Source organism: Lissotriton helveticus, chromosome 8, assembly GCF_964261635.1.
Source record: "Lissotriton helveticus chromosome 8, aLisHel1.1, whole genome shotgun sequence".
NCBI classification, from domain to species: Eukaryota; Metazoa; Chordata; class Amphibia; order Caudata; family Salamandridae; genus Lissotriton; species Lissotriton helveticus.
This window is the reverse complement of record NC_136069.1, coordinates 819,120,893-819,145,393: the sequence shown is the minus strand read 5'-3', so window position 1 is coordinate 819,145,393 and position 24,501 is coordinate 819,120,893. Positions and strand designations below refer to the sequence as shown.

Genomic DNA, 24,501 nt, shown 5'->3' with positions numbered 1-24,501 from the left:
GGTTGAGCATTGAACCGAATGCAGGGCTCTTTTGAAAGTGAGGTCTGTGAATCAACAGATACATCCACATGCCAATTATGTTATTGTTTTTAAGAGAATTCACTTTCTTGGAACGAGACTGCATGAACCCATCTTCAGGGCCTGGACAATTTCATGCAAAACGGCAACTCTCAACATTGCAGCCAAGACAATATAACTAGTGTTTCTGCCCGGATTCGAACCGGGGACCTTTCACGTGTGAGGCGAACGTGATAACCACTACACTACAGAAACAGATACCTACAGGTGATTCTTCTGTGATGAAACTGCTCAAAACAGACTATTCCAAGGGCATCTGGTTTTAGATTTCTTTCATGCAACCTGCCCGACAGCCCTATCTGAACGCTTGTATATGCCTTGCAAGTTCAGCATTTTTGCAAAATGCTTAAAGAGAAATGTTTCCTAATTGCTCAGGCAGGGCAAGGTTAAAAGCATGAGACTCTAGCAAATAATCATCCACTACTGCAAAGAGAAAATTGATATTGGCTTTGAAATGCATACTTCAAAAGAGCACCAATGAAAGGGCTCGTCCGGGATTTGAACCCGGGACCTCTCGCACCCAAAGCGAGAATCATACCCCTAGACCAACGAGCCGTTGAAAGACCCTCACCTCTGAAAAGGTAATACCAGCTCTAAGCCCGCAATGAAGATCATGCTGGGGTCTTTTTCATGCTTGGTCTGTGAATTCACAGGAAATTCAGTGTCAACTTACCCTTTCTCAAACGATAGCACTATCATTTGTAAGTGTCCCCTTTTATTTTTTCTCAGCATTGGACAAGTCTTACAGGAAGTCAGCAGTTATTTATATATTTCTGCATTGGCTAGAGCCGCCTAAAGAGAAAGAATAAAAAGCTGTTCATAACAACATAAGAAACACATTTTGCCTTTTCTCTCAAATACTTATTCCCTTTGTGCAAATCGGAACGCCAAGGTGAATAGCTGGGCCACAGATTCTGGCTAATTATCTATCTCTTGAATGCAAGAAGCAATAAAAACTGCCTAATGCAGGACTAAAGCATTCCTTGCATAGCCTCTAACATCATAAAATAACTGAGCTGCTGGTAACAAGCTAAGCAATGCCTTCCCAAAATGAGAAGTACATGTGCTTATGTGCTTATCCGCTCAATCAGGCTCGATCAGGCGAGATCAGGCGAGATATAGGAAAGGTGGAAAGGGTCCAAATGGCTGTCCCTTCCTTTTTAGCGTGGGTCCTGCTGACTATCATAGGATTCCTCTTAAGAGTGGCCAGGGTCAGAGGAAAAACTTTCAATGCTTCTTAGTGTTCTCTCCAGAAGCAGGCATTTTCTGTGCCTTTAATTTCAGGCTTTTCCCAGCAGTCTCTGTTCTGCCTATGTAAATTAACAAAAGCAGTGCTTATTCCTCACTTGCTCTAATGTCCTTCCTGTCCACAAAGCTCTGCCTAAGTATGCTTTTTTTCTTTTTCAGGGAAATTCTAAATGGTTTCTCTGTCCACTCTGTGGCAGTAGAATGCTGATTATGATGCCATGTTTTGTGGAATCACCAAGGTACAACTACAGAGGAATATATGAGTCTGAAGGACATGGAACTCTTAGCTAACACATCACAATATGTGATGCTTGCCAACCAAGCACTACATTCTGGTGCGCTGATGATCAGAACATTCTGCTCCTAAAGGAAAGAAAATACCGCTTGATTGAAAATAAAGTCTCTGTTTATATTAACGCTCTCTCTCTCCCTATATCTATCTATCTATCTATCTATCTATCTATCTATCTATCTATCTATCTATCTATCTATCTATCTATCTATCTATCTATCTATCTATCTATCTATCTATCTATCTATCTATCTATCTATCTATCTATCTATCTATCTATCTATCTATATCTCTATCTATCTATCTATCTATCTATCTATCTATCTATCTATCTATCTATCTTTATATATGGATACATGCATACACCTACTCATAGATATGCCATGCATTTCTTTGGATTTGTTTCAACCTCTTGCCATTTATTTAAGAATCCCTACTTTTCAAGTGACTGCAAATGAAGTCATCTCTGGCACGTTTTGGCTGATGCAAGGTAACCAAAACACAAGACAACTTTTAATAAAAATCATTGGTTTCTTTGTTAACGTGCACTGTCAAACATGGGACTTTCACACGTCAGGTAAATATGATAACCAATACACAACAGAAGCAGATGCAGATTGCTTATCAATGTCGTGATAGAACAGTTGTGATTTGAGTAGTAGAAGCGCCCCTGAATTGATACTTATTATATACAGCCTGTAAGATAGTCAAAAATGCATGCTAGGAGAGGAGATGCAAATATAAATGTATTAGAAAAATACATAAAGAGGAGTGATATGCTTTTATTCATGCAAGGCTAGAAAAAATCCCCATACTGTCGAAAGCATTCATACACCACCAAATGGAAATAAACAATTCTGACATTAAACGAAAAGGTGACGATGCATTTGTATCATCACCTTGAGAAGGATCATCTAGGAATTGAGCCCAAGCCTCAGCACTTAAAACCAGAAACACTCCACTAAAATAGGAGGCCTGTTGGTGCCAACAATTCTCAAAGTTAATGCTTGTTCTGGTTGAGCATTGAACCGAATGCAGGGCTCTTTTGAAAGTGAGGTTTGTGAATCAACAGATACATCCACATGCCAATTATGTTATTGTTTTTAAGAGAATTCACTTTCTTGGAACGAGACTGCATGAACCCATCTTCAGGGCCTGGACAATTTCATGCAAAACGGCAATTCTCAACATTGCAGCCAAGACAATATAACTAGTGTTTCTGCCCGGTTTCGAACCGGGGACCTTTCGCGTGTGAGGGAAACGTGATAACCACTACACTACAGAAACAGATACCTACAGGTGATTCTTCTGTGATGAAACTGCTCAAAACAGACTATTCCAAGGGCATCTGGTTTTAGATTTCTTTCATGCAACCTGCCCGACAGCCCTATCTGAACGCTTGTATATGCCTTGCAAGTTCAGCATTTTTGCAAAATGCTTAAAGAGAAATGTTTCCTATTTGCTCAGGCAGGGCAAGGTTAAAAGCATGAGACTCTAGCAAATAATCATCCACTACTGCAAAGAGAAAATTGATATTGGCTTTGAAATGCATACTTCAAAAGAGCACCAATGAAAGGGCTCGTCCGGGATTTGAACCCAGGACCTCTCGCACCCAAAGCGAGAATCATACCCCTAGACCAACGAGCCGTTGAAAGACCCTCACCTCTGAAAAGGTAATACCAGCTCTAAGCCCGCAATGAAGATCATGCTGGGGTCTTTTTCATGCTTGGTCTGTGAATTCACAGGAAATTCAGTGTCAACTTACCCTTTCTCAAACGATAGCACTATCATTTGTAAGTGTCCCCTTTTATTTTTTCTCAGCATTGGACAAGTCTTACAGGAAGTCAGCAGTTATTTATATATTTCTGCATTGGCTGGAGCCTAAAGAGAAAGAATAAAAAGCTGTTCATAACAACATAAGAAACACATTTTGCCTTTTCTCTCAAATACTTATTCCCTTTGTGCAAATCGGAATGCCAAGGTGAATAGCTGGGCCACAGATTCTGGCTAATTATCTATCTCTTGAATGCAAGAAGCAATAAAAACTGCCTAATGCAGGACTAAAGCATTCCTTGCATAGCCTCTAACATCATAACATAACTGAGCTGCTGGTAACAAGCTAAGCAATGCATTCCCAAAATGAGAAGTACATGTGCTTATGTGCTTATCCGCTCAATCAGCGCTCAATCAGGCTCGATCAAGCGAGATATAGGAAAGGTGGAAAGGGTCCAAATGGCTGTCCCTTCCTTTTTAGGGTGGGTCCTGCTGACTATCATAGGATTCCTCTTAAGAGTGGCCAGGGTCAGAGGAAAAACTTTCAATGCTTCTTAGTGTTCTCTCCAGAAGCAGGCATTTTCTGTGCCTTTAATTTCAGGCTTTTCCCAGCAGTCTCTGTTCTGCCTATGTAAATTAACAAAAGCAGTGCTTATTCCTCACTTGCTCTAATGTCCTTCCTGTCCACAAAGCTCTGCCTAAGTATGCTTTTTTTCTTTTTCAGGGAAATTCTAAATGGTTTCTCTGTCCACTCTGTGGCAGTAGAATGCTGATTATGATGCCATGTTTTGTGGAATCACCAAGGTACAACTACAGAGGAATATATGAGTCTGAAGGACATGGAACTCTTAGCTAACACATCACAATATGTGATGCTTGCCAACCAAGCACTACATTCTGGTGCGCTGATGATCAGAACATTCTGCTCCTAAAGGAAAGAAAATACCGCTTGATTGAAAATAAAGTCTCTGTTTATATTAACGCTCTCTCTCTCCCTATATCTATCTATCTATCTATCTATCTATCTATCTATCTATCTATCTATCTATCTATCTATCTATCTATCTATCTATCTATCTATCTATCTATCTATCTATCTATCTATCTATCTATCTATCTATCTATCTATCTATCTATCTATCTATCTATCTATCTAGCTATCTATCTATCTATATCTCTATCTATCTATCTATCTATCTATCTATCTATCTATCTTTATATATGGATACATGCATACACCTACTCATAGATATGCCATGCATTTCTTTGGATTTGTTTCAACCTCTTGCCATTTATTTAAGAATCCCTACTTTTCAAGTGACTGCAAATGAAGTCATCTCTGGCACGTTTTGGCTGATGCAAGGTAACCAAAACACAAGACAACTTTTAATAAAAATCATTGGTTTCTTTGTTAACGTGCACTGTCAAACATGGGACTTTCACACGTCAGGTAAATATGATAACCAATACACAACAGAAGCAGATGCAGATTGCTTATCAATGTCGTGATAGAACAGTTGTGATTTGAGTAGTAGAAGCGCCCCTGAATTGATACTTATTATATACAGCCTGTAAGATAGTCAAAAATGCATGCTAGGAGAGGAGATGCAAATATAAATGTATTAGAAAAATACATAAAGAGGAGTGATATGCTTTTATTCATGCAAGGCTAGAAAAAATCCCCATACTGTCGAAAGCATTCATACACCACCAAATGGAAATAAACAATTCTGACATTAAACGAAAAGGTGACGATGCATTTGTATCATCACCTTGAGAAGGATCATCTAGGAATTGAGCCCAAGCCTCAGCACTTAAAACCAGAAACACTCCACTAAAATAGGAGGCCTGTTGGTGCCAACAATTCTCAAAGTTAATGCTTGTTCTGGTTGAGCATTGAACCGAATGCAGGGCTCTTTTGAAAGTGAGGTTTGTGAATCAACAGATACATCCACATGCCAATTATGTTATTGTTTTTAAGAGAATTCACTTTCTTGGAACGAGACTGCATGAACCCATCTTCAGGGCCTGGACAATTTCATGCAAAACGGCAATTCTCAACATTGCAGCCAAGACAATATAACTAGTGTTTCTGCCCGGTTTCGAACCGGGGACCTTTCGCGTGTGAGGGAAACGTGATAACCACTACACTACAGAAACAGATACCTACAGGTGATTCTTCTGTGATGAAACTGCTCAAAACAGACTATTCCAAGGGCATCTGGTTTTAGATTTCTTTCATGCAACCTGCCCGACAGCCCTATCTGAACGCTTGTATATGCCTTGCAAGTTCAGCATTTTTGCAAAATGCTTAAAGAGAAATGTTTCCTATTTGCTCAGGCAGGGCAAGGTTAAAAGCATGAGACTCTAGCAAATAATCATCCACTACTGCAAAGAGAAAATTGATATTGGCTTTGAAATGCATACTTCAAAAGAGCACCAATGAAAGGGCTCGTCCGGGATTTGAACCCAGGACCTCTCGCACCCAAAGCGAGAATCATACCCCTAGACCAACGAGCCGTTGAAAGACCCTCACCTCTGAAAAGGTAATACCAGCTCTAAGCCCGCAATGAAGATCATGCTGGGGTCTTTTTCATGCTTGGTCTGTGAATTCACAGGAAATTCAGTGTCAACTTACCCTTTCTCAAACGATAGCACTATCATTTGTAAGTGTCCCCTTTTATTTTTTCTCAGCATTGGACAAGTCTTACAGGAAGTCAGCAGTTATTTATATATTTCTGCATTGGCTGGAGCCTAAAGAGAAAGAATAAAAAGCTGTTCATAACAACATAAGAAACACATTTTGCCTTTTCTCTCAAATACTTATTCCCTTTGTGCAAATCGGAATGCCAAGGTGAATAGCTGGGCCACAGATTCTGGCTAATTATCTATCTCTTGAATGCAAGAAGCAATAAAAACTGCCTAATGCAGGACTAAAGCATTCCTTGCATAGCCTCTAACATCATAACATAACTGAACTGCTGGTAACAAGCTAAGCAATGCCTTCCCAAAATGAGAAGTACATGTGCTTATGTGCTTATCCGCTCAATCAGCGCTCAATCAGGCTCGATCAAGCGAGATATAGGAAAGGTGGAAAGGGTCCAAATGGCTGTCCCTTCCTTTTTAGGGTGGGTCCTGCTGACTATCATAGGATTCCTCTTAAGAGTGGCCAGGGTCAGAGGAAAAACTTTCAATGCTTCTTAGTGTTCTCTCCAGAAGCAGGCATTTTCTGTGCCTTTAATTTCAGGCTTTTCCCAGCAGTCTCTGTTCTGCCTATGTAAATTAACAAAAGCAGTGCTTATTCCTCACTTGCTCTAATGTCCTTCCTGTCCACAAAGCTCTGCCTAAGTATGCTTTTTTTCTTTTTCAGGGAAATTCTAAATGGTTTCTCTGTCCACTCTGTGGCAGTAGAATGCTGATTATGATGCCATGTTTTGTGGAATCACCAAGGTACAACTACAGAGGAATATATGAGTCTGAAGGACATGGAACTCTTACCTAACACATCACAATATGTGATGCTTGCCAACCAAGCACTACATTCTGGTGCGCTGATGATCAGAACATTCTGCTCCTAAAGAAAAGAAAATACCGCTTGATTGAAAATAAAGTCTCTGTTTATATTAACGCTCTCTCTCTCCCTATATCTATCTATCTATCTATCTATCTATCTATCTATCTATCTATCTATCTATCTATCTATCTATCTATCTATCTATCTATCTATCTATCTATCTATCTATCTATCTATCTATATCTCTATCTATCTATCTATCTATCTATCTATCTATCTATCTATCTATCTTTATATATGGATACATGCATACACCTACTCATAGATATGCCATGCATTTCTTTGGATTTGTTTCAACCTCTTGCAATTTATTTAAGAATCCCTACTTTTCAAGTGACTGCAAATGAAGTCATCTCTGGCACGTTTTGGCTGATGCAAGGTAACCAAAACACAAGACAACTTTTAATAAAAATCATTGGTTTCTTTGTTAACGTGCACTGTCAAACATGGGACTTTCACACGTCAGGTAAATATGATAACCAATACACAACAGAAGCAGATGCAGATTGCTTATCAATGTCGTGATAGAACAGTTGTGATTTGAGTAGTAGAAGCGCCCCTGAATTGATACTTATTATATACAGCCTGTAAGATAGTCAAAAATGCATGCTAGGAGAGGAGATGCAAATATAAATGTATTAGAAAAATACATAAAGAGGAGTGATATGCTTTTATTCATGCAAGGCTAGAAAAAATCCCCATACTGTCGAAAGCATTCATACACCACCAAATGGAAATAAACAATTCTGACATTAAACGAAAAGGTGACGATGCATTTGTATCATCACCTTGAGAAGGATCATCTAGGAATTGAGCCCAAGCCTCAGCACTTAAAACCAGAAACACTCCACTAAAATAGGAGGCCTGTTGGTGCCAACAATTCTCAAAGTTAATGATTGTTCTAGTTGAGCATTGAACCGAATGCAGGGCTCTTTTGAAAGTGAGGTTTGTGAATCAACAGATACATCCACATGCCAATTATGTTATTGTTTTTAAGAGAATTCACTTTCTTGGAACGAGACTGCATGAACCCATCTTCAGGGCCTGGACAATTTCATGCAAAACGGCAACTCTCAACATTGCAGCCAAGACAATATAACTAGTGTTTCTGCCCGGTTTCGAACCGGGGACCTTTCGCGTGTGAGGCGAACGTGATAACCACTACACTACAGAAACAGATACCTACAGGTGATTCTTCTGTGATGAAACTGCTCAAAACAGACTATTCCAAGGGCATCTGGTTTTAGATTTCTTTCATGCAACCTGCCCGACAGCCCTATCTGAACGCTTGTATATGCCTTGCAAGTTCAGCATTTTTGCAAAATGCTTAAAGAGAAATGTTTCCTATTTGCTCAGGCAGGGCAAGGTTAAAAGCATGAGACTCTAGCAAATAATCATCCACTACTGCAAAGAGAAAATTGATATTGGCTTTGAAATGCATACTTCAAAAGAGCACCAATGAAAGGGCTCGTCCGGGATTTGAACCCGGGACCTCTCGCACCCAAAGCGAGAATCATACCCCTAGACCAACGAGCCGTTGAAAGACCCTCACCTCTGAAAAGGTAATACCAGCTCTAAGCCCGCAATGAAGATCATGCTGGGGTCTTTTTCATGCTTGGTCTGTGAATTCACAGGAAATTCAGTGTCAACTTACCCTTTCTCAAACGATAGCACTATCATTTGTAAGTGTCCCCTTTTATTTTTTCTCAGCATTGGGCAAGTCTTACAGGAAGTCAGCAGTTATTTATATATTTCTGCATTGGCTAGAGCCTAAAGAGAAAGAATAAAAAGCTGTTCATAACAACATAAGAAACACATTTTGCCTTTTCTCTCAAATACTTATTCCCTTTGTGCAAATCGGAATGCCAAGGTGAATAGCTGGGCCACAGATTCTGGTTAATTATCTATCTCTTGAATGCAAGAAGCAATAAAAACTGCCTAATGCAGGACTAAAGCATTCCTTGCATAGCCTCTAACATCATAACATAACTGAGCTGCTGGTAACAAGCTAAGCAATGCCTTCCCAAAATGAGAAGTACATGTGCTTATGTGCTTATCCGCTCAATCAGCGCTCGATCAGGCTCGATCAAGGAAAAGTGGAAAGGGTCCAAATGGCTGTCCCTTCCTTTTTAGGGTGGGTCCTGCTGACTATCATAGGATTCCTCTTAAGAGTGGCCAGGGTCAGAGGAAAAACTTTCAATGCTTCTTAGTGTTCTCTCCAGAAGCAGGCATTTTCTGTGCCTTTAATTTCAGGCTTTTCCCAGCAGTCTCTGTTCTGCCTATGTAAATTAACAAAAGCAGTGCTTATTCCTCACTTGCTCTAATGTCCTTCCTGTCCACAAAGCTCTGCCTAAGTATGCTTTTTTTCTTTTTCAGGGAAATTCTAAATGGTTTCTCTGTCCACTCTGTGGCAGTAGAATGCTGATTATGATGCCATGTTTTGTGGAATCACCAAGGTACAACTACAGAGGAATATATGAGTCTGAAGGACATGGAACTCTTAGCTAACACATCACAATATGTGATGCTTGCCAACCAAGCACTACATTCTGGTGCGCTGATGATCAGAACATTCTGCTCCTAAAGGAAAGAAAATACCGCTTGATTGAAAATAAAGTCTCTGTTTATATTAACGCTCTCTCTCTCCCTATATCTATCTATCTATCTATCTATCTATCTATCTATCTATCTATCTATCTATCTATCTATCTATCTATCTATCTATCTATCTATCTATCTATCTATCTATCTATCTATCTATCTATCTATCTATCTATCTATATCTCTATCTATCTATCTATCTATCTATCTTTATATATGGATACATGCATACACCTACTCATAGATATGCCATGCATTTCTTTGGATTTGTTTCAACCTCTTGCCATTTATTTAAGAATCCCTACTTTTCAAGTGACTGCAAATGAAGTCATCTCTGGCACGTTTTGGCTGATGCAAGGTAACCAAAACACAAGACAACTTTTAATAAAAATCATTGGTTTCTTTGTTAACGTGCACTGTCAAACATGGGACTTTCACACGTCAGGTAAATATGATAACCAATACACAACAGAAGCAGATGCAGATTGCTTATCAATGTCGTGATAGAACAGTTGTGATTTGAGTAGTAGAAGCGCCCCTGAATTGATACTTATTATATACAGCCTGTAAGATAGTCAAAAATGCATGCTAGGAGAAGGAGATGCAAATATAAATGTATTAGAAAAATACATAAAGAGGAGTGATATGCTTTTATTCATGCAAGGCTAGAAAAAATCCCCATACTGTCGAAAGCATTCATACACCACCAAATGGAAATAAACAATTCTGACATTAAACGAAAAGGTGACGATGCATTTGTATCATCACCTTGAGAAGGATCATCTAGGAATTGAGCCCAAGCCTCAGCACTTAAAACCAGAAACACTCCACTAAAATAGGAGGCCTGTTGGTGGCAACAATTCTCAAAGTTAATGCTTGTTCTGGTTGAGCATTGAACCGAATGCAGGGCTCTTTTGAAAGTGAGGTTTGTGAATCAACAGATACATCCACATGCCAATTATGTTATTGTTTTTAAGAGAATTCACTTTCTTGGAACGAGACTGCATGAACCCATCTTCAGGGCCTGGACATTTTCATGCAAAACGGCAACTCTCAACATTGCAGCCAAGACAATATAACTAGTGTTTCTGCCCGGTTTCGAACCGGGGACCTTTCGCGTGTGAGGCGAACGTGATAACCACTACACTACAGAAACAGATACCTACAGGTGATTCTTCTGTGATGAAACTGCTCAAAACAGACTATTCCAAGGGCATCTGGTTTTAGATTTCTTTCATGCAACCTGCCCGACAGCCCTATCTGAACGCTTGTATATGCCTTGCAAGTTCAGCATTTTTGCAAAATGCTTAAAGAGAAATGTTTCCTATTTGCTCAGGCAGGGCAAGGTTAAAAGCATGAGACTCTAGCAAATAATCATCCACTACTGCAAAGAGAAAATTGATATTGGCTTTGAAATGCATACTTCAAAAGAGCACCAATGAAAGGGCTCGTCCGGGATTTGAACCCGGGACCTCTCGCACCCAAAGCGAGAATCATACCCCTAGACCAACGAGCCGTTGAAAGACCCTCACCTCTGAAAAGGTAATACCAGCTCTAAGCCCGCAATGAAGATCATGCTGGGGTCTTTATCATGCTTGGTCTGTGAATTCACAGGAAATTCAGTGTCAACTTACCCTTTCTCAAACGATAGCACTATCATTTGTAAGTGTCCCCTTTTATTTTTTCTCAGCATTGGACAAGTCTTACAGGAAGTCAGCAGTTATTTATATATTTCTGCATTGGCTAGAGCCTAAAGAGAAAGAATAAAAAGCTGTTCATAACAACATAAGAAACACATTTTGCCTTTTCTCTCAAATACTTATTCCCTTTGTGCAAATCGGAATGCCAAGGTGAATAGCTGGGCCACAGATTCTGGTTAATTATCTATCTCTTGAATGCAAGAAGCAATAAAAACTGCCTAATGCAGGACTAAAGCATTCCTTGCATAGCCTCTAACATCATAACATAACTGAGCTGCTGGTAACAAGCTAAGCAATGCCTTCCCAAAATGAGAAGTACATGTGCTTATGTGCTTATCCGCTCAATCAGCGCTCGATCAGGCTCGATCAGGCTCGATCAAGGAAAAGTGGAAAGGGTCCAAATGGCTGTCCCTTCCTTTTTAGGGTGGGTCCTGCTGACTATCATAGGATTCCTCTTAAGAGTGGCCAGGGTCAGAGGAAAAACTTTCAATGCTTCTTAGTGTTCTCTCCAGAAGCAGGCATTTTCTGTGCCTTTAATTTCAGGCTTTTCCCAGCAGTCTCTGTTCTGCCTATGTAAATTAACAAAAGCAGTGCTTATTCCTCACTTGCTCTAATGTCCTTCCTGTCCACAAAGCTCTGCCTAAGTATGCTTTTTTTCTTTTTCAGGGAAATTCTAAATGGTTTCTCTGTCCACTCTGTGGCAGTAGAATGCTGATTATGATGCCATGTTTTGTGGAATCACCAAGGTACAACTACAGAGGAATATATGAGTCTGAAGGACATGGAACTCTTAGCTAACACATCACAATATGTGATGCTTGCCAACCAAGCACTACATTCTGGTGCGCTGATGATCAGAACATTCTGCTCCTAAAGGAAAGAAAATACCGCTTGATTGAAAATAAAGTCTCTGTTTATATTAACGCTCTCTCTCTCCCTATATCTATCTATCTATCTATCTATCTATCTATCTATCTATCTATCTATCTATCTATCTATCTATCTATCTATCTATCTATCTATCTATCTATCTATCTATCTATCTATCTATCTATCTATCTATCTATCTATCTATCTATCTATCTATCTATCTTTATATATGGATACATGCATACACCTACTCATAGATATGCCATGCATTTCTTTGGATTTGTTTCAACCTCTTGCCATTTATTTGAGAACCCCTACTTTTCAAGTGACTGCAAATGAAGTCATCTCTGGCACGTTTTGGCTGATGCAAGGTAACCAAAACACAAGACAACTTTTAATAAAAATCATTGATTTCTTTGTTAACGTGCACTGTCAAACATGGGACTTTCACACGTCAGGTAAATATGATAACCAATACACAACAGAAGCAGATGCAGAATGCTTATCAATGTCGTGATAGAACAGTTGTGATTTGAGTAGTAGAAGCGCCCCTGAATTGATACTTATTATATACAGCCTGTAAGATAGTCAAAAATGCATGCTAGGAGAGGAGATGCAAATATAAATGTATTAGAAAAATACATAAAGAGGAGTGATATGCTTTTATTCATGCAAGGCTAGAAAAAATCCCCATACTGTCGAAAGCATTCATACACCACCAAATGGAAATAAACAATTCTGACATTAAACGAAAAGGTGACGATGCATTTGTATCATCACCTTGAGAAGGATCATCCAGGAATTGAGCCCAAGCCTCAGCACTTAAAACCAGAAACACTCCACTAAAATAGGAGGCCTGTTGGTGCCAACAATTCTCAAAGTTAATGCTTGTTCTGGTTGAGCATTGAACCGAATGCAGGGCTCTTTTGAAAGTGAGGTTTGTGAATCAACAGATACATCCACATGCCAATTATGTTATTGTTTTTAAGAGAATTCACTTTCTTGGAACGAGACTGCATGAACCCATCTTCAGGGCCTGGACAATTTCATGCAAAACGGCAACTCTCAACATTGCAGCCAAGACAATATAACTAGTGTTTCTGCCCGGTTTCGAACCGGGGACCTTTCGCGTGTGAGGCGAACGTGATAACTACTACACTACAGAAACAGATACCTACAGGTGATTCTTCTGTGATGAAACTGCTCAAAACAGACTATTCCAAGGGCATCTGGTTTTAGATTTCTTTCATGCAACCTGCCCGACAGCCCTATCTGAACGCTTGTATATGCCTTGCAAGTTCAGCATTTTTGCAAAATGCTTAAAGAGAAATGTTTCCTATTTGCTCAGGCAGGGCAAGGTTAAAAGCATGAGACTCTAGCAAATAATCATCCACTACTGCAAAGAGAAAATTGATATTGGCTTTGAAATGCATACTTCAAAAGAGCACCAATGAAAGGGCTCGTCCAGGATTTGAACCCGGGACCTCTCGCACCCAAAGCGAGAATCATACCCCTAGACCAACGAGCCGTTGAAAGACCCTCACCTCTGAAAAGGTAATACCAGCTCTAAGCCCGCAATGAAGATCATGCTGGGGTCTTTTTCATGCTTGGTCTGTGAATTCACAGGAAATTCAGTGTCAACTTACCCTTTCTCAAACGATAGCACTATCATTTGTAAGTGTCCCCTTTTATTTTTTCTCAGCATTGGACAAGTCTTACAGGAAGTCAGCAGTTATTTATATATTTCTGCATTGGCTAGAGCCTAAAGAGAAAGAATAAAAAGCTGTTCATAACAACATAAGAAACACATTTTGCCTTTTCTCTCAAATACTTATTCCCTTTGTGCAAATCGGAATGCCAAGGTGAATAGCTGGGCCACAGATTCTGGCTAATTATCTATCTCTTGAATGCAAGAAGCAATAAAAACTGCCTAATGCAGGACTAAAGCATTCCTTGCATAGCCTCTAACATCATAACATAACTGAGCTGCTGGTAACAAGCTAAGCAATGCCTTCCCAAAATGAGAAGTACATGTGCTTATGTGCTTATCCGCTCAATCAGCGCTCAATGAGGCTCGATCAGGCGAGATATAGGAAAGGTGGAAAGGGTCCAAATGGCTGTCCCTTCCTTTTTAGGGTGGGTCCTGCTGACTATCATAGGATTCCTCTTAAGAGTGGCCAGGGTCAGAGGAAAAACTTTCAATGCTTCTTAGTGTTCTCTCCAGAAGCAGGCATTTTCTGTGCCTTTAATTTCAGGCTTTTCCCAGCAGTCTCTGTTCTGCCTATGTAAATTAACAAAAGCAGTGCTTATTCCTCACTTGCTCTAATGTCCTTCCTGTCCACAAAGCTCTGCCTAAGTATGCTTTTTTTCTTTTTCAGGGAAATTCTAAATGGTTTCTCTGTCCACTCTGTGGCAGTAGAATGCTGATTATGATGCCATGTTTTGTGGAATCACCAAGGTACAACTACAGAGGAATATATGAGTCTGAAGGACATGGAACTCTTAGCTAACACATCACAATATGTGATGCTTGCCAACCAAGCACTACATTCTGGTGCGCTGATGATCAGAACATTCTGCTCCTAAAGGAAAGAAAATACCGCTTGATTGAAAATAAAGTCTCTGTTTATATTAACGCTCTCTCTCTCCCTCTATCTATCTATCTATCTATCTATCTATCTATCTATCTATCTATCTATCTATCTATCTATCTATCTATCTATCTATCTATCTATCTATCTATCTATCTATCTATCTATCTATCTATCTATCTATCTATCTATCTATCTATCTATATCTCTATCTATCTATCTATCTATCTATCTATCTATCTATCTATCTATCTATCTATCTATCTATCTATCTATCTATCTATCTATATATCTTTATATATGGATACATGCATACACCTACTCATAGATATGCCATGCATTTCTTTGGATTTGTTTCAACCTCTTGCCATTTATTTAAGAATCCCTACTTTTCAAGTGACTGCAAATGAAGTCATCTCTGGCACGTTTTGGCTGATGCAAGGTAACCAAAACACAAGACAACTTTTAATAAAAATCATTGGTTTCTTTGTTAACGTGCACTGTCAAACATGGGACTTTCACACGTCAGGTAAATATGATAACCAATACACAACAGAAGCAGATTGCTTATCAATGTCGTGATAGAACAGTTGTGATTTGAGTAGTAGAAGCGCCCCTGAATTGATACTTATTATATACAGCCTGTAAGATAGTCAAAAATGCATGCTAGGAGAGGAGATGCAAATATAAATGTATTAGAAAAATACATAAAGAGGAGTGATATGCTTTTATTCATGCAAGGCTAGAAAAAATCCCCATACTGTCGAAAGCATTCATACACCACCAAATGGAAATAAACAATTCTGACATTAAACGAAAAGGTGACGATGCATTTGTATCATCACCTTGAGAAGGATCATCTAGGAAATGAGCCCAAGCCTCAGCACTTAAAACCAGAAACACTCCACTAAAATAGGAGGCCTGTTGGTGCCAACAATTCTCAAAGTTAATGCTTGTTCTGGTTGAGCATTGAACCGAATGCAGGGCTCTTTTGAAAGTGAGGTTTGTGAATCAACAGATACATCCACATGCCAATTATGTTATTGTTTTTAAGAGAATTCACTTTCTTGGAACGAGACTGCATGAACCCATCTTCAGGGCCTGGACAATTTCATGCAAAACGGCAACTCTCAACATTGCAGCCAAGACAATATAACTAGTGTTTCTGCCCGGTTTCGAACCGGGGACCTTTCGCGTGTGAGGCGAATGTGATAACCACTACACTACAGAAACAGATACCTACAGGTGATTCTTCTGTGATGAAACTGCTCAAAACAGACTATTCCAAGGGCATCTGGTTTTAGATTTCTTTCATGCAACCTGCCCGACAGCCCTATCTGAACGCTTGTATATGTCTTGCAAGTTCAGCATTTTTGCAAAATGCTTAAAGAGAAATGTTTCCTATTTGCTCAGGCAGGGCAAGGTTAAAAGCATGAGACTCTAGCAAATAATCATCCACTACTGCAAAGAGAAAATTGATATTGGCTTTGAAATGCATACTTCAAAAGAGCACCAATGAAAGGGCTCGTCCGGGATTTGAACCCGGGACCTCTCGCACCCAAAGCGAGAATCATACCCCTAGACCAACGAGCCGTTGAAAGACCCTCACCTCTGAAAAGGTAATACCAGCTCTAAGCCCGCAATGAAGATCATGCTGGGGTCTTTTTCATGCTTGGTCTGTGAATTCACAGGAAATTCAGTGTCAACTTACCCTTTCTCAAACGATAGCACTATCATTTGTAAGTGTCCCCTTTTATTTTTTCTCAGCATTGGACAAGTCTTACAGGAAGTCAGCAGTTATTTATATATTTCTGCATTGGCTAGAGCCTAAAGAGAAAGAATAAAAAGCTGTTCATAACAACATAAGAAACACATTTTGCCTTTTCTCTCAAATACTTATTCCCTTTGTGCAAATCGGAATGCCAAGGTGAATAGCTGGGCCACAGATTCTGGTTAATTATCTATCTCTTGAATGCAAGAAGCAATAAAAACTGCCTAATGCAGGACTAAAGCATTCCTTGCATAGCCTCTAACATCATAACATAACTGAGCTGCTGGTAACAAGCTAAGCAATGCCTTCCCAAAATGAGAAGTACATGTGCTTATGTGCTTATCCGCTCAATCAGCGCTCGATCAGGCTCGATCAGGCGAGATATAGGAAAGGTGGAAAGGGTCCAAATGGCTGTCCCTTCCTTTTTAGGGTGGGTCCTGCTGACTATCATAGGATTCCTCTTAAGAGTGGCCAGGGTCAGAGGAAAAACTTTCAATGCTTCTTAGTGTTCTCTCCAGAAGCAGGCATTTTCTGTGCCTTTAATTTCAGGCTTTTCCCAGCAGTCTCTGTTCTGCCTATGTAAATTAACAAAAGCAGTGCTTATTCCTCACTTGCTCTAATGTCCTTCCTGTCCACAAAGCTCTGCCTAAGTATGCTTTTTTTCTTTTTCAGGGAAATTCTAAATGGTTTCTCTGTCCACTCTGTGGCAGTAGAATGCTGATTATGATGCCATGTTTTGTGGAATCACCAAGGTACAACTACAGAGGAATATATGAGTCTGAAGGACATGGAACTCTTAGCTAACACATCACAATATGTGATGCTTGCCAACCAAGCACTACATTCTGGTGCGCTGATGATCAGAACATTCTGCTCCTAAAGGAAAGAAAATACCGCTTGATTGAAAATAAAGTCTCGGTTTATATTAACGCTCTCTCTCTCCCTATATCTATCTATCTATCTATCTATCTATCTATCTATCTATCTATCTATCTATCTATCTATCTATCTATCTATCTATCTATCTATCTATCTATCTATCTATCTATCTATCTATCTATCTATCTATCTATCTATCTATCTATCTATCTATCTATCTATCTATCTATCTATCTATCTATATCTCTATCTATCTATCTATCTATCTATCTATCTATCTATCTATCTATCTATCTATCTATCTATCTATCTTTATATATGGATACATGCATACACCTACTCATAGATATGCCATGCATTTCTTTGGATTTGTTTCAACCTCTTGCCATTTATTTAAGAATCCCTACTTTTCAAGTGACTGCAAATGAAGTCATCTCTGGCACGTTTTGGCTGATGCAAGGTAACCAAAACACAAGACAACTTTTAATAAAAATCATTGGTTTCTTTGTTAACGTGCACTGTCAAACATGGGACTTTCACACGTCAGGTAAATATGATAACCAATACACAACAGAAGCAGATGCAGATTGCTTATCAATGTCGTGATAGAACAGTTGTGATTTGAGTAGTAGAAGCGCCCCTGAATTGATACTTATTATATACAGCCTGTAAGATAGTCAAAAATGCATGCTAGGAGAGGAGATGCAAATATAAATGTATTAGAAAAATACATAAAGAGGAGTGATATGCTTTTATTCATGCAAGGCTAGAAAAAATCCCCATACTGTCGAAAGCATTCATACACCACCAAATGGAAATAAACAATTCTGACATTAAACGAAAAGGTGACGATGCATTTGTATCATCACCTTGAGAAGGATCATCTAGGAATTGAGCCCAAGCCTCAGCACTTAAAACCAGAAACACTCCACTAAAATAGGAGGCCTGTTGGTGGCAACAATTCTCAAAGTTAATGCTTGTTCTGGTTGAGCATTGAACCGAATGCAGGGCTCTTTTGAAAGTGAGGTTTGTGAATCAACAGATACATCCACATGCCAATTATGTTATTGTTTTTAAGAGAATTCACTTTCTTGGAACGAGACTGCATGAACCCATCTTCAGGGCCTGGACATTTTCATGCAAAACGGCAACTCTCAACATTGCAGCCAAGACAATATAACTAGTGTTTCTGCCCGGTTTCGAACCGGGGACCTTTCGCGTGTGAGGCGAACGTGATAACCACTACACTACAGAAACAGATACCTACAGGTGATTCTTCTGTGATGAAACTGCTCAAAACAGACTATTCCAAGGGCATCTGGTTTTAGATTTCTTTCATGCAACCTGCCCGACAGCCCTATCTGAACGCTTGTATATGCCTTGCAAGTTCAGCATTTTTGCAAAATGCTTAAAGAGAAATGTTTCCTATTTGCTCAGGCAGGGCAAGGTTAAAAGCATGAGACTCTAGCAAATAATCATCCACTACTGCAAAGAGAAAATTGATATTGGCTTTGAAATGCATACTTCAAAAGAGCACCAATGAAAGGGCTCGTCCGGGATTTGAACCCGGGACCTCTCGCACCCAAAGCGAGAATCATACCCCTAGACCAACGAGCCGTTGAAAGACCCTCACCTCTGAAAAGGTAATACCAGCTCTAAGCCCGCAATGAAGATCATGCTGGGGTCTTTTTCATGCTTGGTCTGTGAATTCACAGGAAATTCAGTGTCTACTTACCCTTTCTCAAACGATAGCACTATCATTTGTAAGTGTCCCCTTTTATTTTTTCTCAGCATTGGACAAGTCTTACAGGAAGTCAGCAGTTATTTATATATTTCTGCATTGGCTAGAGCCTAAAGAGAAAGAATAAAAAGCTGTTCATAACAACATAAGAAACACATTTTGCCTTTTCTCTCAAATACTTATTCCCTTTGTGCAAATCGGAATGCCAAGGTGAATAGCTGGGCCACAGATTCTGGTTAATTATCTATCTCTTGAATGCAAGAAGCAATAAAAACTGCCTAATGCAGGACTAAAGCATTCCTTGCATAGCCTCTAACATCATAACATAACTGAGCTGCTGGTAACAAGCTAAGCAATGCCTTCCCAAAATGAGAAGTACATGTGCTTATGTGCTTATCCGCTCAATCAGCGCTCGATCAGGCTCGATCAGGCGAGATATAGGAAAGGTGGAAAGGGTCCAAATGGCTGTCCCTTCCTTTTTAGGGTGGGTCCTGCTGACTATCATAGGATTCCTCTTAAGAGTGGCCAGGGTCAGAGGAAAAACTTTCAATGCTTCTTAGTGTTCTCTCCAGAAGCAGGCATTTTCTGTGCCTTTAATTTCAGGCTTTTCCCAGCAGTCTCTGTTCTGCCTATGTAAATTAACAAAAGCAGTGCTTATTCCTCACTTGCTCTAATGTCCTTCCTGTCCACAAAGCTCTGCCTAAGTATGCTTTTTTTCTTTTTCAGGGAAATTCTAAATGGTTTCTCTGTCCACTCTGTGGCAGTAGAATGCTGATTATGATGCCATGTTTTGTGGAATCACCAAGGTACAACTACAGAGGAATATATGAGTCTGAAGGACATGGAACTCTTAGCTAACACATCACAATATGTGATGCTTGCCAACCAAGCACTACATTCTGGTGCGCTGATGATCAGAACATTCTGCTCCTAAAGGAAAGAAAATACCGCTTGATTGAAAATAAAGTCTCTGTTTATATTAACGCTCTCTCTATCTATCTATCTATCTATCTATCTATCTATCTATCTATCTATCTATCTATCTATCTATCTATCTATCTATCTATCTATCTATCTATCTATCTATCTATCTTTATATATGGATACATGCATACACCTACTCATAGATATGCCATGCATTTCTTTGGATTTGTTTCAACCTCTTGCCATTTATTTGAGAATCCCTACTTTTCAAGTGACTGCAAATGAAGTCATCTCTGGCACGTTTTGGCTGATGCAAGGTAACCAAAACACAAGACAACTTTTAATAAAAATCATTGGTTTCTTTGTTAACGTGCACTGTCAAACATGGGACTTTCACACGTCAGGTAAATATGATAACCAATACACAACAGAAGCAGATGCAGATTGCTTATCAATGTCGTGATAGAACAGTTGTGATTTGAGTAGTAGAAGCGCCCCTGAATTGATACTTATTATATACAGCCTGTAAGATAGTCAAAAATGCATGCTAGGAGAGGAGATGCAAATATAAATGTATTAGAAAAATACATAAAGAGGAGTGATATGCTTTTATTCATGCAAGGCTAGAAAAAATCCCCATACTGTCGAAAGCATTCATACACCACCAAATGGAAATAAACAATTCTGACATTAAACGAAAAGGTGACGATGCATTTGTATCATCACCTTGAGAAGGATCATCCAGGAATTGAGCCCAAGCCTCAGCACTTAAAACCAGAAACACTCCACTAAAATAGGAGGCCTGTTGGTGCCAACAATTCTCAAAGTTAATGCTTGTTCTGGTTGAGCATTGAACCGAATGCAGGGCTCTTTTGAAAGTGAGGTTTGTGAATCAACAGATACATCCACATGCCAATTATGTTATTGTTTTTAAGAGAATTCACTTTCTTGGAACGAGACTGCATGAACCCATCTTCAGGGCCTGGACAATTTCATGCAAAACGGCAACTCTCAACATTGCAGCCAAGACAATATAACTAGTGTTTCTGCCCGGTTTCGAACCGGGAACCTTTCGCGTGTGAGGCGAACGTGATAACCACTACACTACAGAAACAGATACCTACAGGTGATTCTTCTGTGATGAAACTGCTCAAAACAGACTATTCCAAGGGCATCTGGTTTTAGATTTCTTTCATGCAACCTGCCCGACAGCCCTATCTGAACGCTTGTATATGCCTTGCAAGTTCAGCATTTTTGCAAAATGCTTAAAGAGAAATGTTTCCTATTTGCTCAGGCAGGGCAAGGTTAAAAGCATGAGACTCTAGCAAATAATCATCCACTACTGCAAAGAGAAAATTGATATTGGCTTTGAAATGCATACTTCAAAAGAGCACCAATGAAAGGGCTCGTCCGGGATTTGAACCCGGGACCTCTCGCACCCAAAGCGAGAATCATACCCCTAGACCAACGAGCCGTTGAAAGACCCTCACCTCTGAAAAGGTAATACCAGCTCTAAGCCCGCAATGAAGATCATGCTGGGGTCTTTTTCATGCTTGGTCTGTGAATTCACAGGAAATTCAGTGTCAACTTACCCTTTCTCAAACGATAGCACTATCATTTGTAAGTGTCCCCTTTTATTTTTTCTCAGCATTGGACAAGTCTTACAGGAAGTCAGCAGTTATTTATATATTTCTGCATTGGCTAGAGCCTAAAGAGAAAGAATAAAAAGCTGTTCATAACAACATAAGAAACACATTTTGCCTTTTCTCTCAAATACTTATTCCCTTTGTGCAAATCGGAATGCCAAGGTGAATAGCTGGGCCACAGATTCTGGCTAATTATCTATCTCTTGAATGCAAGAAGCAATAAAAACTGCCTAATGCAGGACTAAAGCATTCCTTGCATAGCCTCTAACATCATAACATAACTGAGCTGCTGGTAACAAGCTAAGCAATGCCTTCCCAAAATGAGAAGTACATGTGCTTATGTGCTTATCCGCTCAATCAGCGCTCGATCAGGCTCGATCAGGCTCGATCAAGGAAAGGTGGAAAGGGTCCAAATGGCTGTCCCTTCCTTTTTAGGGTGGGTCCTGCTGACTATCATAGGATTCCTCTTAAGAGTGGCCAGGGTCAGAGGAAAAACTTTCAATGCTTCTTAGTGTTCTCTCCAGAAGCAGGCATTTTCTGTGCCTTTAATTTCAGGCTTTTCCCAGCAGTCTCTGTTCTGCCTATGTAAATTAACAAAAGCAGTGCTTATTCCTCACTTGCTCTAATGTCCTTCCTGTCCACAAAGCTCTGCCTAAGTATGCTTTTTTTCTTTTTCAGGGAAATTCTAAATGGTTTCTCTGTCCACTCTGTGGCAGTAGAATGCTGATTATGATGCCATGTTTTGTGGAATCACCAAGGTACAACTACAGAGGAATATATGAGTCTGAAGGACATGGAACTCTTAGCTAACACATCACAATATGTGATGCTTGCCAACCAAGCACTACATTCTGGTGCGCTGATGATCAGAACATTCTGCTCCTAAAGGAAAGAAAATACCGCTTGATTGAAAATAAAGTCTCTGTTTATATTAACGCTCTCTCTCTCCCTATATCTATCTATCTATCTATCTATCTATCTATCTATCTATCTATCTATCTATCTATCTATCTATCTATCTATCTATCTATCTATCTATCTATCTATCTATCTATCTATCTATCTATCTATCTATCTATCTATCTATCTATCTATCTATATCTCTATCTATCTATCTATCTATCTATCTATCTATCTTTATATATGGATACATGCATACACCTACTCATAGATATGCCATGCATTTCTTTGGATTTGTTTCAACCTCTTGCCATTTATTTAAGAATCCCTACTTTTCAAGTGACTGCAAATGAAGTCATCTCTGGCACGTTTTGGCTGATGCAAGGTAACCAAAACACAAGACAACTTTTAATAAAAATCATTGGTTTCTTTGTTAACGTGCACTGTCAAACATGGGACTTTCACACGTCAGGTAAATATGATAACCAATACACAACAGAAGCAGATGCAGATTGCTTATCAATGTCGTGATAGAACAGTTGTGATTTGAGTAGTAGAAGCGCCCCTGAATTGATACTTATTATATACAGCCTGTAAGATAGTCAAAAATGCATGCTAGGAGAGGAGATGCAAATATAAATGTATTAGAAAAATACATAAAGAGGAGTGATATGCTTTTATTCATGCAAGGCTAGAAAAAATCCCCATACTGTCGAAAGCATTCATACACCACCAAATGGAAATAAACAATTCTGACATTAAACGAAAAGGTGACGATGCATTTGTATCATCACCTTGAGAAGGATCATCTAGGAATTGAGCCCAAGCCTCAGCACTTAAAACCAGAAACACTCCACTAAAATAGGAGGCCTGTTGGTGCCAACAATTCTCAAAGTTAATGCTTGTTCTGGTTGAGCATTGAACCGAATGCAGGGCTCTTTTGAAAGTGAGGTTTGTGAATCAACAGATACATCCACATGCCAATTATGTTATTGTTTTTAAGAGAATTCACTTTCTTGGAACGAGACTGCATGAACCCATCTTCAGGGCCTGGACAATTTCATGCAAAACGGCAACTCTCAACATTGCAGCCAAGACAATATAACTAGTGTTTCTGCCCGGTTTCGAACCGGGGACCTTTCGCGTGTGAGGCGAATGTGATAACCACTACACTACAGAAACAGATACCTACAGGTGATTCTTCTGTGATGAAACTGCTCAAAACAGACTATTCCAAGGGCATCTGGTTTTAGATTTCTTTCATGCAACCTGCCCGACAGCCCTATCTGAACGCTTGTATATGTCTTGCAAGTTCAGCATTTTTGCAAAATGCTTAAAGAGAAATGTTTCCTATTTGCTCAGGCAGGGCAAGGTTAAAAGCATGAGACTCTAGCAAATAATCATCCACTACTGCAAAGAGAAAATTGATATTGGCTTTGAAATGCATACTTCAAAAGAGCACCAATGAAAGGGCTCGTCCGGGATTTGAACCCGGGACCTCTCGCACCCAAAGCGAGAATCATACCCCTAGACCAACGAGCCGTTGAAAGACCCTCACCTCTGAAAAGGTAATACCAGCTCTAAGCCCGCAATGAAGATCATGCTGGGGTCTTTTTCATGCTTGGTCTGTGAATTCACAGGAAATTCAGTGTCAACTTACCCTTTCTCAAACGATAGCACTATCATTTGTAAGTGTCCCCTTTTATTTTTTCTCAGCATTGGACAAGTCTTACAGGAAGTCAGCAGTTATTTATATATTTCTGCATTGGCTAGAGCCTAAAGAGAAAGAATAAAAAGCTGTTCATAACAACATAAGAAACACATTTTGCCTTTTCTCTCAAATACTTATTCCCTTTGTGCAAATCGGAATGCCAAGGTGAATAGCTGGGCCACAGATTCTGGTTAATTATCTA

General features: G+C 39.5%; 20 non-coding genes across 20 annotated transcripts; all 20 read right to left on the bottom strand.

The window, feature by feature from the left end:
* Positions 1 to 200: 200 nt before the first annotated feature.
* Positions 201 to 273, bottom strand: TRNAV-CAC (transfer RNA valine (anticodon CAC)). Its single transcript has one exon. It is a non-coding gene; the product is annotated as a tRNA-Val (tRNA).
* A 288-nt stretch (positions 274 to 561) lies between these two features.
* TRNAP-UGG (transfer RNA proline (anticodon UGG)) lies at positions 562 to 633 on the bottom strand. Its single transcript has one exon. It is a non-coding gene; the product is annotated as a tRNA-Pro (tRNA).
* A 2,199-nt stretch (positions 634 to 2,832) lies between these two features.
* On the bottom strand, positions 2,833 to 2,905 carry TRNAV-CAC (transfer RNA valine (anticodon CAC)). Its single transcript has one exon. It is a non-coding gene; the product is annotated as a tRNA-Val (tRNA).
* A 288-nt stretch (positions 2,906 to 3,193) lies between these two features.
* On the bottom strand, positions 3,194 to 3,265 carry TRNAP-UGG (transfer RNA proline (anticodon UGG)). Its single transcript has one exon. It is a non-coding gene; the product is annotated as a tRNA-Pro (tRNA).
* Positions 3,266 to 5,478: 2,213 nt separating this feature from the next.
* TRNAV-CAC (transfer RNA valine (anticodon CAC)) lies at positions 5,479 to 5,551 on the bottom strand. Its single transcript has one exon. It is a non-coding gene; the product is annotated as a tRNA-Val (tRNA).
* A 288-nt stretch (positions 5,552 to 5,839) lies between these two features.
* On the bottom strand, positions 5,840 to 5,911 carry TRNAP-UGG (transfer RNA proline (anticodon UGG)). The gene has a single exon. It is a non-coding gene; the product is annotated as a tRNA-Pro (tRNA).
* A 2,157-nt stretch (positions 5,912 to 8,068) lies between these two features.
* Positions 8,069 to 8,141, bottom strand: TRNAV-CAC (transfer RNA valine (anticodon CAC)). Its single transcript has one exon. It is a non-coding gene; the product is annotated as a tRNA-Val (tRNA).
* Positions 8,142 to 8,429: 288 nt separating this feature from the next.
* Positions 8,430 to 8,501, bottom strand: TRNAP-UGG (transfer RNA proline (anticodon UGG)). Its single transcript has one exon. It is a non-coding gene; the product is annotated as a tRNA-Pro (tRNA).
* Positions 8,502 to 10,649: 2,148 nt separating this feature from the next.
* On the bottom strand, positions 10,650 to 10,722 carry TRNAV-CAC (transfer RNA valine (anticodon CAC)). Its single transcript has one exon. It is a non-coding gene; the product is annotated as a tRNA-Val (tRNA).
* Positions 10,723 to 11,010: 288 nt separating this feature from the next.
* Positions 11,011 to 11,082, bottom strand: TRNAP-UGG (transfer RNA proline (anticodon UGG)). The gene has a single exon. It is a non-coding gene; the product is annotated as a tRNA-Pro (tRNA).
* Positions 11,083 to 13,231: 2,149 nt separating this feature from the next.
* Positions 13,232 to 13,304, bottom strand: TRNAV-CAC (transfer RNA valine (anticodon CAC)). Its single transcript has one exon. It is a non-coding gene; the product is annotated as a tRNA-Val (tRNA).
* Positions 13,305 to 13,592: 288 nt separating this feature from the next.
* Positions 13,593 to 13,664, bottom strand: TRNAP-UGG (transfer RNA proline (anticodon UGG)). Its single transcript has one exon. It is a non-coding gene; the product is annotated as a tRNA-Pro (tRNA).
* Positions 13,665 to 15,887: 2,223 nt separating this feature from the next.
* TRNAV-CAC (transfer RNA valine (anticodon CAC)) lies at positions 15,888 to 15,960 on the bottom strand. Its single transcript has one exon. It is a non-coding gene; the product is annotated as a tRNA-Val (tRNA).
* A 288-nt stretch (positions 15,961 to 16,248) lies between these two features.
* On the bottom strand, positions 16,249 to 16,320 carry TRNAP-UGG (transfer RNA proline (anticodon UGG)). Its single transcript has one exon. It is a non-coding gene; the product is annotated as a tRNA-Pro (tRNA).
* A 2,241-nt stretch (positions 16,321 to 18,561) lies between these two features.
* Positions 18,562 to 18,634, bottom strand: TRNAV-CAC (transfer RNA valine (anticodon CAC)). The gene has a single exon. It is a non-coding gene; the product is annotated as a tRNA-Val (tRNA).
* Positions 18,635 to 18,922: 288 nt separating this feature from the next.
* Positions 18,923 to 18,994, bottom strand: TRNAP-UGG (transfer RNA proline (anticodon UGG)). The gene has a single exon. It is a non-coding gene; the product is annotated as a tRNA-Pro (tRNA).
* A 2,089-nt stretch (positions 18,995 to 21,083) lies between these two features.
* TRNAV-CAC (transfer RNA valine (anticodon CAC)) lies at positions 21,084 to 21,156 on the bottom strand. Its single transcript has one exon. It is a non-coding gene; the product is annotated as a tRNA-Val (tRNA).
* A 288-nt stretch (positions 21,157 to 21,444) lies between these two features.
* Positions 21,445 to 21,516, bottom strand: TRNAP-UGG (transfer RNA proline (anticodon UGG)). The gene has a single exon. It is a non-coding gene; the product is annotated as a tRNA-Pro (tRNA).
* A 2,181-nt stretch (positions 21,517 to 23,697) lies between these two features.
* On the bottom strand, positions 23,698 to 23,770 carry TRNAV-CAC (transfer RNA valine (anticodon CAC)). The gene has a single exon. It is a non-coding gene; the product is annotated as a tRNA-Val (tRNA).
* Positions 23,771 to 24,058: 288 nt separating this feature from the next.
* Positions 24,059 to 24,130, bottom strand: TRNAP-UGG (transfer RNA proline (anticodon UGG)). The gene has a single exon. It is a non-coding gene; the product is annotated as a tRNA-Pro (tRNA).
* Between the last annotated feature and the right edge of the window lie 371 nt (positions 24,131 to 24,501).